Source organism: Moschus berezovskii, chromosome 6, assembly GCF_049115385.1.
Source record: "Moschus berezovskii isolate FMDL1 chromosome 6, NW_MosBer_1.0, whole genome shotgun sequence".
NCBI lineage: Eukaryota > Metazoa > Chordata > Mammalia > Artiodactyla > Moschidae > Moschus > Moschus berezovskii.
Window position 1 is genome coordinate 54,516,957 of NC_142465.1, and position 13,017 is coordinate 54,529,973.

The following is a 13,017-nucleotide window of genomic DNA, read 5'->3' on the forward strand; positions in this document are numbered from 1 at the left end:
TTTGGATGTGAACTCTGGTTAAAAGGATCAGGCCATACTTGGACAGTGTGAGTGCTTTTAAATTTCCAAAAGCTCGTTTTCATGTGTTCTTATAATAATAGGATCTCTTAATTCTTGTAAACTCTGAAGACAGCAGCAATAGCATCCTCCAAATGCCTAATGGAAAAAGTTGGGTTGGGCTTAATGGCCTGAAGCAAACTTCTGGATTACATTAATAGCATTTTTGCACATTTCCTTTTTATCTGTCAAGGGACATCATTTTGTACTTGTTAAAATGACAACTAAATATCACTACATGGAATCAGCCTTACAATCTACTTCATTTCTAAGAAGAAAAATAACATTCTTTTAGATAAAATTCCATGCCACTACAAAATGTGGGAAAATGAGGAAAAGCAATAGTAGATAGAGGGGAAAGTGTTAGTTGCTCAGTCGTGTCCAACTCTTTGTGATCCCATGGACTGTAACCCGCCAGGCTCCTCTGTCCATAGAATTGTCCAGGCAAGAATACTGGAGTGGGTTACCATTCCCTTCTCCAGAGATCTTCCAAACCCAGGGATCAAACCCAGGTTTTCTGCATTGCAGGCAGATTCTTCACCATCTAAGCCACCAGGGAAGCCTAGTTATAGGGGAACCAGAGCTTAATTTTGAAACAAGACAAAACTTAACCTTAAAGGAACTATCTGGGGTATCTTCTAGAATGTTTACTGATGTAATTGCTGGCAAATGAGGCACTGCCTGTGAGCAGGCAAAGGTGCAAAGTCAGGTACACAGTGTCACTCTTAACTGCCCAGGTATAAAGAGTACTTGGACAGATTAAGCAGTAACTCAAGACTGAAATTTTAAATCCTACAGGGAATAAGGTAAATGAAATAACTATTTTCATGTTCAGCTTGTATTTCTTTAACTCTTCAAGAAGCACAATGTTTCATGCTAGAAATATTTCTCCATTCACAATGGTGATACACTGGAAACAGCACTTTAGCGTCACTAAATGAAGAATTATTCGAGCACAAACTCTCAAGGGCTGATGTAAATAAGCCGACCTAACTAAAGTCAGAATGTGTCATGAACTCCGGTCGAGACTGTAATAATTAACTAAAAAACATCAGGGATATATTTCCAGACCACTTTTCAGTATGCAGAACCTGACAAAAATGTAATAGTTCAGTTTTATTATTCCATAAGCCTGCCTCTTATCCTTCTCCATCAGAGGGCAGACAGACTGAAAACCACAATCACAGAACTAACCAGTCTGATCACATGGACCACAGCCTTGTCTAACTCAATGAAACTATGAGCCATGCTGGGTCGGGTCACCCAAGATGGATGGGTCATGGTGGAGAGTTCTGACAAAAAGTGGTCCACTGGAGAAGGGAATAGCAAACCACTTCAGTATTCTTCCCTTGAGAATCCCATGAACAGTACGAAAAGGCAAAAAGATAGGTCACTGAAAGATGAACTCCCCAGATTAGTAGGTGACCAATAGGCTCCTGGAGATAAGTGGAGAAATAACTCCAGAAAGAACGAAGAGACGGAGCCAAAGCAAAAACAACACCCTGTTGTGAATGTGAGAGGTGATGGAAGTAAAGTCTGATGCTGTAAAGAGCAATACTGCAAAGGAACCTGGAATGTTAGCTCTGTGAATCAAGGCAAATTGGAAGTGGTCAAACAGGAGACGGTAAGAGTGAACATTGACATTTTAGGAATCAGCAAACTAAAAAGGACTGGAATGGGTGAATTTAACTCAGATGACCATTATATCTACTACTGTGGGCAGGAATCCCTTAGAAGAAATGGAGTAGCCATTTCTTTTTCATAGTCAACAAGAGAGTCCAAAATGCAGTACTTCGATGCAATCTCAGAAACGACAGAATGATCTCTGTTCATTTCCAAGTCAAATCAATCAGTATCACAGTAATCCAAGTCCATGCCCTGGCCAGTAATGCTGAAGAAGCGGAAGTTGAACGGTTATATGAAAATCTACAAGACCTTCTAGAACACCCAAAAAAGATGTCCTATTTATTATAGGGGACTGGAATGCAAAAGTAGGAAGTCAAGAAACACCTGGAGTAACAGGCAAATATGGCCTGGGAGTACAGAATAAAGAAGGGCAAAGGCTAATAGAGTTCTGCCAAGAGAACGCACTGGTCATAGCAAACACCCTCTTCCAACAACACAAGAGAAGATTCTACACATGGACATCACCAAACAGTCAATACTGAAATCAGATTGATTATATTCTTTGTAGACAAAGAGGGAGAAGCTCTATATACTCATCAAAAACAAGACAGGGAGCTGACTGTGGCTCAGATCATGAACTCCTTATTGCCAAATTCAGACTAAAATTGAAGAAAGTGGGGAAAACCACTAGGCCATTCAGGTATGACCTAAATAAAATTCCTTATGATTATACAGTAGAAGTTAGAAATAGATTTAAGGGACTAGATCTGATAGACAGAGTGCCTGAAGAATTATGGATGGAGGTTTGTGACATTGTACAAGAGGCAGGCATCAAGACCATCCCCAAGAAAAAGAAATGCAAAATGGCAAAACGGTTGTCTGAGGAGGCCTTACAAATAGCTGAGAAAAGAAGAGAAGCAAAAGGCAGAGAAGAAAAGGAAAGATACACCCATTTGAAAGCAGAATTTCAAAGAATAGCAAGGAGAGATAAGAAAGCCTTCCTCAGCGATCAATGCAGAGAAATAGAGGAAAACAAAATAGGAAAGACTAGAGATCTCTTCAAGAAAATGAGAAGTACCAAGGGAACATTTCATGCAAAGATGGGCTCAATAAAAGGCAGAAATGGTATGGACCTAACAGAAGCAGAAGATATTAAGAAGAGGTGGCAAGAATACATAGAAGAACTATACAAAAAGAGAACTTCATGACTCAGATAAGCATGATGGTGTGATCCCTCACCTAGAGCCAGACATCCTGGAATGCGAAGTCAAGAGGGCCTTAGGAAGCATCACTATGAACAAAGCTAGTGGAGGTGATGGAATTCAAGTTGAGTTATTTCAGATCCTGAAAGATGATGCTGTGAAAGTGCTGCACTCTATATGCCAGCAAATTTGGAAAACTCAGCAGTGGCCACAGGACTGGAAAAGGTCAGTTTTCATTCCAATCCCAAAGACTGCTCAAATTACCACACAATTGCACTCATCTCACATGCTAGCAAAGTAATACTTAAAATTCCCTAAGCCAGGCTTCAACAGTTTGTGAACTGTGAACTTCCAGATGTTCAAGCTGGATTTAGAAAAGTCAGAGGAACCAGAGATCAAATTGCCAGCATCCGCTGGATCATCAAAAAAGCAAGAGAGTTCCAGAAAAAGATCTACTTTTGTTTTATTGACTATGCCAAAGCCTTTGACTGTGTGGATCACAATAAACTGGAAAATTCTGAAAGAGATGGGAATACCAGACCACCTGACCTGTTCCCTAGAAATCTGTATGCAGGCCAATAAGCAACAGTTAGAACGGGAGAAGGAAATGGCAACCCACTCCAGTGTTCTTGCCTGGAGAATCCCAGGGATGGGGGAGCCTGGAGGGCTGCCATCAGTGGGGTCACACAGAGTCGGACACGACTGAAGTGACTTAGCAGCAGCAGCAGCAGCAGAACGGGACATGAAACAACAGACTGGTTCCAAATCGGGAAAGGAGTATGTCAAGGCTGCATATTGTCACCCTGCTTATTTAACGTATATGCAGAGTACATCATGAGAAACGCTGGGCTGGATGAAGCACAAGCTGGAATCAAGCTTGCTGGGAGAAATATCAATAACCTCACATATGCAGATGACACCACCTTTATGGCAGAAAACGAAGAAGAACTACAGAGCCTCTTGATGAAAGTGAAATAGGAGAGTGAAAGGGCTGGCTTAAAACTCAACATTCAGAAAACTAAGATCATGGCATCCAGTCCCATCACTTCATGGCAAATAGATGGGGAACCAGTAGAAACAGTGGCAGACTTTATTATTTTGGGCTCCAGAATCACTGCAGATGTTGACTGCAGCCATGAAATTAAAAGATGCTTGCTCCTTGGAAGAATAACTATGACAAACCTAGACAGCATATTAAGAAACAGAGGCACTACTTTGTTGACATAGGTCTATCTTAGTTAAAGCTATGGTTTTTCCGGTAGTCATGTATGGATGTTAGTATTGGACCATAAAAAAGGCTGAATAAGAAGAATTGATGCTTTTGAACTGGTGCTGGAGAAGACTCTTGAGAGTCCCTTGGACAGCAAGGAGGTCAAACAAGTCAGTCCTAAAGGAAATCAACCCTGAATATTCATTGGAAGTACTAATGCTAAAGCTCCAAAACTTTGGACACCTGATGTGAGGAGCCAACGCATTAGAAAAGACCCTGCTGCTGGGAAAGATTGAGGGCAGGAGAAGAAGGGAACAAAAGAGGACAAGATGGTTGGATGGCATCACCGACTCCATGGACATGAGTTTGAGCAAACTCTGGGAGATGGTGAAGGGCAGGGTAGCCTGGTGTGCTGCAGTCCACGGGGTTGCAAAGAGTCAGACACACCTGAGTGACTGAACAACAACAACTGCGATAGTTGTTCACCGTCTTGCAGCTAGTAGTATTAAGGACACTTTCTTTATAACACTTCAAGGGCTGGAAGCTAAGATCTTGGGAGGATTAGGAGCCAACATACACCTCTCAGTGACCTGCATGGCTTGCAATCACGCTGTTTTGTAGAAATGGTCCAAACCCACATTTTGCATAGTTAACGTAAGCCTAAGAATCTTGGAATCATGGTTAGATGTTTTTTCCCCCCTAACAGGCCAAAGAGTCATCAGATAAAGGAGTAGAAGCCTTAAAATCTGATTAGGATGGACTGATTAACAATGTCCTGGTTTTAAATTTCCATCAGACCTTTCATAAAATAACAACAAAAAGCCATTTGATTCATTCTGGATCTACATGAATGAGAACTTTTAGAAGACAGTATCATTGTAAGCATGGAAATACTCTCTGGCCATAACTCATGACAGAGCAAAAACCATCATCACATTACTGATGCACCAGCTCGCTAACTAGTTTCCCCAAGACTGTTTTTTTCCCTGCATTCCAATTTACTCCTTACACTGCTCTCCAAAAACAAAACTGATGATGTCACACCCTGATGCAAAATCTTTGTTTCCTTAGTTTCTTAGATGTGTGTGTGTGTGTATGCTCAGTTGCTTCATTTGTGTCTGACTCTTTGATACCCTATCGACTGTAGTCTGCCAGGCTCTTTCAGTCCACAGGATGCTTCAGGCAAGAATACTGGATGGAGTGGGTTGCCATCCTCTCCTCCAGAGGATCTTCCTGACTCAGGGATTGAACCTGCCTCTCCTGCGGCTCCTGCATTGCAGGCAGATTCTTCACTGCTGAGCAAGCGGGGAAACCCCCCTAGTTGCTTAGATGACAACAACATACCAACTCCTTACACTGGGAATCAAAACTCTTTCTTCACCCCCACCTGCCATTTCTAGAGCTCAGATAGGTGTTACCCCACTATGTACACTTTGCCATGTTACAGGCTACACTCCTAATCCCAGCCAGCTGTGTAACTGATACTAGCTTTAGGTTCAGGCCAAAAAGAGGTGGCCTACAATGACAATTGTAGTCCATGGGATTTTCTAGGCCAGGATACTGGAGTGGGCAGCCTATCCCTTTTCCAGGGGATCTTCCCAACCTAGGGATCGAACCCAGGTTTCCCGCATTGCAGGTGGATTCTTTACCAGCTGAGCCACAAGGGAAGCCCAAGAATACTGGAGTGGGTAGCCTATCCCTTCTCCAGGGGAGCTTCCCGACCCGGGAACTGAACTGTCATCTTCTGCATTGCAGGTGTATTCTTTACCAACTGAGCTATCAGGGAAGCCCAAGAAATGAAATTTTAATGGGAATGTTTATTCAAGTCAATGAGACAATTATGGTTCTGTGTTCCACTGGACACTACCAAAGTTTAAAAAGTGACAGTGATGCTTGTATTTATTCACTATCAATTACTGAATATTATGGGATTTTCTCAATTTATATAGTTCACATATCCAGTGTCAAATTTTGTTTTATTTTTTAAGTTTCTAGGTTGATCTGACAAAGTATTTTGTTGGTAAAATTTCTGCTTGTTTCTATGTAATTGCTTCTCTAATAATGAGAAAAGCTTTTTTTCCCTATGAAATTTAAAAGGTACTGAAATCAGTCTGTCAGTCCCAGTCTCTTTGTAACTGCATATTTTGGGTTGCTATCATTTAAGGTATCACAAGTGTTCCTTAACTCAAATGTTTGCTATATGTGCCACATCCCCCAATATGGCATTTCTTGCAGCTGCTGGAAATCCACCCTGTGAAATTAAACAGTCTTCAAATGGTAAGAAACCTTAGCTAGCAACCATAATCCTGTTCTCAGGTTGCTTCAGACTTTGTTGATCTCAACTGCAGGCACCTTGAAATATTGTGGGAAAATTCTCTCCTTATCAGTTCTTTCCGCCCCCCTCATCAGTTCTTTCCACCCCCCTCATTAGTTCTGTTAAGAATGTAATCTCCTTCTTGGATGAGGAGAAGGGGTTCAGTGTCTAAGGCTCTTTGAAAATGAACTTTCTTGGCTTTCCATCATGGCGGCTTCCATTTCGGGCTCCACCTTCAGCGCTGTGTCTTTCCACAGCGCCAACAGCAACACCGACCACGATTTTTGCTGGGAGAGGTAGGGTAAGAGGAAACCTTCAGCATCCGTGACTCCCAAATCAGCAGCACAGAGTTTCTGCAAGTAATCGAAATCCATAACCATCAGCCTTGTTCAAAACTTTTCAGTTTTTATGACTATGCAAGCAAAGTTAATGAAGAGAGCTTGGACAGGATTCTTTAAGATCAGAGAAAGAAAGCTATCGGGTGGTACCGATTCTGGCGAAACACGCAGCAGCAGATGTCGTACCAAGAGCAGGTGATCCACAAGCAGCTCACCCACATCCTCGGGGTGCCCGACCTCGTCTTCCTCCTCTTCAGCTTCATCTCCACCGCCAACAATTCCACTCATGCTTTAGAATATGTTCTCTTGAGACCAAATCGAAGGTATAGTCAAAGGATATCCCTTGCTATTCCCAATCTAGGCAATACTAGCCAGCAAGAGTATAAAGTGTCTTCAGTGCCAAATACTTCAGAGTTATGCCGAAGTTATTAAAGAACATGGTACTGACTTTTTTGACAAGGACGGAGTAATGAAAGACATCAGGGCGATTTATCAGGTTTATAATGCGCTTCAGGAGAAAGTGCAGGCAGTGTGTGCAGACGTGGAAAAGAGTGAGCGAGTTGTTGAATCTTGTCAGGCAGAAGTGAACAAATTAAGAAGACAGATCACTCAGAGGAAGAATGAAAAGGAACAAGAGAGACGGTTGCAGCAGGCAATGGTAAGCCGACAGATGCCATCTGAGAGCGTGGACCCCACCTTCAGCCCTAGGATGCCCTATCCAGGGTTCACAGAGGAAGGTCGAAGTGCTCTTGGAGACGCAGAGGTCTCGGACCCGCCTCCGCCTTATTCTGATCTTCACCCAAATAATCAAGAAAGTACTCTGAGCCATTCTCGCATGGAAAGCAGCGTCTTTATGCCTCGACCTCAAGCTGTGGGCTCCTCCAGTTATCCCTCCACCAGTGCTGGACTGAAATATCCTAGAAGTGGAGCAGACGCCCCTCCTTCCCATGGAGCAGCTGGAGACAGTGCTGAGGAATCAGACGACAGTGATTATGAAAATTTGATTGACCCTACAGAGCCTCCTAATAGTGAATACTCACGTTCAAGGGATTCTCGACCCATGACACACATCCAGGAACACTCAGACCTCCCAGATTTAACTGAAATGCAAGAAACTCTCCAGTTTGCACTGTTTTTCTTAATCGCTCATTGAGAGAGTTTTTGAGGACTTCCTCTGGGGGGAGAACTGCTTTCTCAGGCCCCTGGACTCCCCAAGACAAGAGTTTTTGGGCCCAGACCTTGGAGGAGCCTCACATGTGGGGGGTCCTCACCTGCAGATGCAGTGTGCAGGGCTCACAACAGAGTCATTAAGATAATCAAATTGTCCGAATTCTGGTTCGATTCATGGATGTACTGGTAAATTTAGGCAAAGATAAACTTATCAGCGTAGTTTCTGTTCTTTAAAATAATTTGGAAATTAGAGACTAAGCACAATTAGTTTATAAATGTTCTATAAATCAAAACCTTACCTCTTGCACTATCATGCCTTGAAATTTACTTTTTCAAAGGGAAATTAGCAGCAGCCTTCAAAGAACCTTCCTTCTATAATGAGCCAAATTTATCTTTGCCAGAAAAGAAATTTTGATAATTTCCAAGATTGGAACAAATCAGATGTACCTTCTTTTTCTGCATGAGTTTGTGAGATCAAAAGAGAGGGCTTTGTTTCCACTTTTTTCCACTAGCCTGATATGTATTGTCACTTAAAATGGTTGCCTTAAAAAAAAAAAAAGTAGAAATACTAATTACCAGCAAGTAATCATCCAAATAAGTACGTCATAAAATAAATTACTTATTTTTCTTTCGGGAAAAAAAAAAGAAAATGAACTTTCTTAAGTGCTGATCTTTTATGAATAACTGAACTGGAATAAACTGGTGGGCTTCCCTGGTGGCTCAGTGGTAATGAATTCACCTGCCAATGGAGAAGATGTGGGTTCGATCCCTGAGTTGGGAAGGTCCCCTGGAGAAGGAAATGGCAACCCACTCCAGTGTTCTTGCCTGGGAAATCCCATGGACAGAGGAGCCTGGCAGACTACAGTCTATGGGCTCACAAAAGAGTTGGACACAACTTGGTGACTAAACAACAGTAATGACAAATAAACTGGCACTGAATATATGTATATATATATAAAATATACATTACTATTATACATATATTTATTCTTTTTTCAAAAGTCTCTTGATGGGAGATAAGAGATTGGGACTCTTTACCCTACTCATGGAACTGTACATGGAACAACAGACTGGTTCCAAATAGGAAAAGGAGTACGTCAAGGCTGTATATTGTCACCTTGCTTATTTAACTTATATGCAGAGTACATCATGAGGAACGTTGGGCTGGAAGAAGCACAAGCTGGAATCAAGATTGCCGGGAGAAATATCAATAATCTCAGATATGCAGATGACACCACCCTTATGGCAGAAAGTGAAGAGGAACTCAACCTCTTGATGAAAGTGAAAGAGGAGAGTGAAAAGGTTGGCTTGAAGCTCACCATTCAGAAAACTAAGATCATGGCATCTGGTCCCATCACTTCATGGCAAATAGATGGGGAAGCAGTGGAAACAGTGTCAGACTTTATTCTTTTGGGCTCCAAAAATCACTGCAGATGCTGATTGCAGCCATGAAATTAAAAGACGCTTACTCCTTGGAAGCAAAGTTATGACCAACCTAGATAGTATATTAAAAAGCAGAGACATTACTTTGCCAACAAAGGCCCGTCTAGTCAAGGCTATGGTTTTTCCCATGGTCATGTATGGATGTGAGAGTTGGACTGTGAAGAAAGCTGATCGCCGAAGAATTGACGCTTTTGAGCCGTGGTGTTGGAAAAGACTCTTGAGAGTCCCTTGGACTGCAAGGAGATCCAACCAGTCCATTCTAAAGGAGATCAATCCTGGGTGTTCATTGGAAGGACTGATGCTAAAGCTGAAACTGCAATACTTTGGCCACCTCATGAGATGAGTTGACTCACTGGAAAAGACTCTGATGCTGGGAAAGGTTGGGGGCGGGAGGAGAAGGGGACGACAGAAAATGAGATGGCTGGATGGCATCACCGACTCGTTGGACATGAGTTTGAGTGAACTCTGGGAATTGGTGATGGACAGGGAGGCCTCGCGTGCTGTGATTCATGAGATCGCAGAGAGTCGGACACGACTGAGCGACTGAACTGAACCCTACTCATATTTGCTAATTTAATCAAGAGTTATAAATCAGGTAATTGAAAAGCAAACCAAACTGGAAAATTTTAAACAATGTTTGGAAAAATGGAAAACTCAAGTTGAATTAATGGTTCTTGATTTCTTCCCCAGGGGACATGTGATAACCTCTGAAGGTATTTTTGGTTGTCACAACCAATAAGGTGCTACTGGCATTTAGCAGGTAGAGAAATCCACAGTCATCCAGTTGTTCTTCCATCAGTAATGTGTCATTTTTCTCCGGTTGCTTTCAATATTTTTTTTGGTTAGCTTTTTCTTGATTATGATGTATGCAGGTATGGACTTCTTCAGATTCAGCTAGCTTGGGTTTTGCTGGCTTCGTGAATGGGTAGGTTTATCTCATTTGCCAAATATGAAAAGCTTTCCTGCAATTATTTTTTGAAATATTTTTTCTACCTACTCTCTTTCTCCTCTCCTTTGGAGATTCTGCTGAAATGAATTATCAGACCTTTTGGTGTTGTCCCAAAGCTCCCAGAGGCACTGATTATTTTTTTCCCAATCTTTTTTTCTCTCTGTTGTTCAAATTAGATAGTTTCTACTAACCTATCTTCAAGATTAACAGAAACTAATCTGTCTGTTATCCTTATTCTTCTATTGAAACCCGTCTAGTGAGTTTTTAGTTTTGATTACAGCAAGGAGATCAAAATGAGTCAATCCTAAATGAAACCAACCCTGAATAGTCACTGGAAGGACTGATGCTAAAGCTAAAGCTCCAATACTCTGGCCACCTGATGCAAAGAGCCGACTCACTGGAAAAGACCCCCATGCTGAGAAATATTGAGGGCTGGACAAGAAGAGGTGATAGAGAATAAGATGGTTGGATGGCATCACCAAAGCAGTGGAGATGAGTTTCAGCAAACTCTGAGAGACAGTGAAGGACAGGGAAGCCTGGCATGTTGCAGTCCATGGGTTTGCAAAGAGTTGGAAATGACTCAGTGACTGAACAACTGTATTTTTCAATTCTAAAATTTCAATTTGGCTATTTATATTAATATTTTTTTTCTGCTGAGACTTTGTCTTTCCATTCATTTCAACAGTATTTGCTTTCACTTTTCAGAACATTTTTATCATGGTTGCTCTAAAAGTCTTTGTTAGATAATTTCACCATTTGTGTCATTCAAAATTGGCCATTTATTGTCTTTTCCCCTGCCAGTTGAGATTTTCCTGGTTCTCTGTATGCTGAGTAATTTGGATTATACTCTGGATATTCTGAATATTATGTTATGAGACTTGGTCTTATTTAAACCACATGTAGAATGTTAATATTTTTGTCTTATCAGGAAATCAATCTAGTTGAATTCAGCATGCAAATCCTGATCAGTTTTCTATGGGTTGTGCTTTCAATATCTGTTCTAACACCTTTGTAGCACTATTTGGATCTGACCTGCATATTCACTATCCAGGGGCGAGTCTGGAGTCCAGTCTGTGGTCTATCCTTTAGTTCAGTTCCCACAGTCTTTGGTAGGTATACTGCTGAAGATCAGACCCAAGCATGTGCAAGTCAGAGCAAGCACAGGAGTTCATAAAGAACTTTATGAGATAGCTTTCTAAATCTACACCCTCTCTGTAATCTCCCTAGTACTTTTTGGTTCTTCTGACACCCTCTTTCAGTTCTCAGCTCAGAAAGCTGGAGGTTTAGCTATTCCATCATGTCACGAACTTGTCATGACTCATTTCTCCTCTAATTTCTCTGTCTTAGGAAGCATGTGATAGTGTTGTGCAAATACAGCCCTGTCAATATGGGGTCCTGCTGAAATGCCTTGTAATTTCTGTTATGTGGATGACACTCATTTCTGGCTTCTAATACAGATGCTAAGTGTTGATTATTTATTCATTCAATAAATATTTACAGAGTAACTACTATGTGCTAGTCACTGTTTCAGTGAAAAATACAAGGTCCCTTCCTCTCAGAAACTTACATTTAAATCGAGGCAAGACAGAAAATGAATAAACAATAAGCAAATACGTAACATGTCACAAAGGGGTAAGTGCTAGAGAGAAAAATACAGTTAGGGAAGGGAAGTGGGGGTACAGCCTTCTGTTTAGAGTTAGGTGGGAGTCAATAGAGTGAGCAGAGTAAAGGAATCTGCTTGAAGGTAAAAGGATTGTGCCACTCTTTCCTATTTATACATTTCATTAGTCATTGCAAAGAGATCTTGCGAGGCAAGGAGGCTGCAGCCCTGGGGCATGCTGCCATCTGGCTCAATCGGTCCCTGATTTCATGTCTTTTCATTTTAAGCATCCTAACACTGTGTAGTCAAAGCACAGTTTTCATGTGTACCTAGAGAATAGGCTAGTTCTCCATTAACAAACAGCATCAGGTCTGAATTAGTTACTGGATATTGCTCCCCATTCCTCTGTGGTAAACACTGGTGTACTTGGGGTCAAGTTTCTTTAAGGCTTTAGTTTACAATAAATGTTTGTTTTCTTTGGGTCTTACACAACACGTTCATTGTACAAAAATCAGAAATTATGGGCAAACAAACAAGAAAATAAAAGTAACTTAGAGATACCCATTTAAAATAATTTTGGTCTATATACTTCCAGATTTTTCTCTCTCTCTCTTTTTTAAACCATAAGTTTCAAGTGCTTTTTGAAAACTATTCTCAATGTAATTTATGGCTTCAACTACTATATCATGCTGTGTGACAAAATGTACAATTTATCTGACCTCGGGTTTTTTAAGATTATATCACTCCAAGGAGAGAGACACATATCTGCTCAATGTTCTATTTAAAAGTCTTTTATGGGGACTTCCCTGGCAATCCAGTGGTTAAGACTGCTTCCTCTGCAGGGGGCTGGTCAGGGAACTAAGTTCCCACATGCCCTGTGGTGTGGACACACAAAAAAAGTCTGTAATAAAGCTTGTAAACTGATGGTGAATGCTCTTATATAATAACTCACCTGCTAAATTTATGTCTAGGTCAATCACATATGTCTTAGGGGAGATATGTACACATATAGCTCATTCATGTTGTTGTACCGCAGAAATTAACAACATTGTAAAGCAATTATACTCCAATTAAAAATATTAGAAAAATCATATATGTCCTGTTGTCA

At 41.2% G+C, this 13,017-nt stretch overlaps 1 protein-coding gene and 1 pseudogene across 1 annotated transcript in view; one reads left to right on the forward strand and one right to left on the reverse strand.

Moving 5' to 3' along the window:
* The window catches only part of SRGAP1 (SLIT-ROBO Rho GTPase activating protein 1), a 327,863-nt gene that overhangs the window by 145,332 nt on the left and 169,514 nt on the right, over nt 1-13,017 (reverse strand). The gene's annotated exons all lie outside the window — the stretch shown is intronic.
* LOC129536625 (BRISC complex subunit Abraxas 2 pseudogene) lies at nt 6,614-7,847 on the forward strand (annotated as a pseudogene).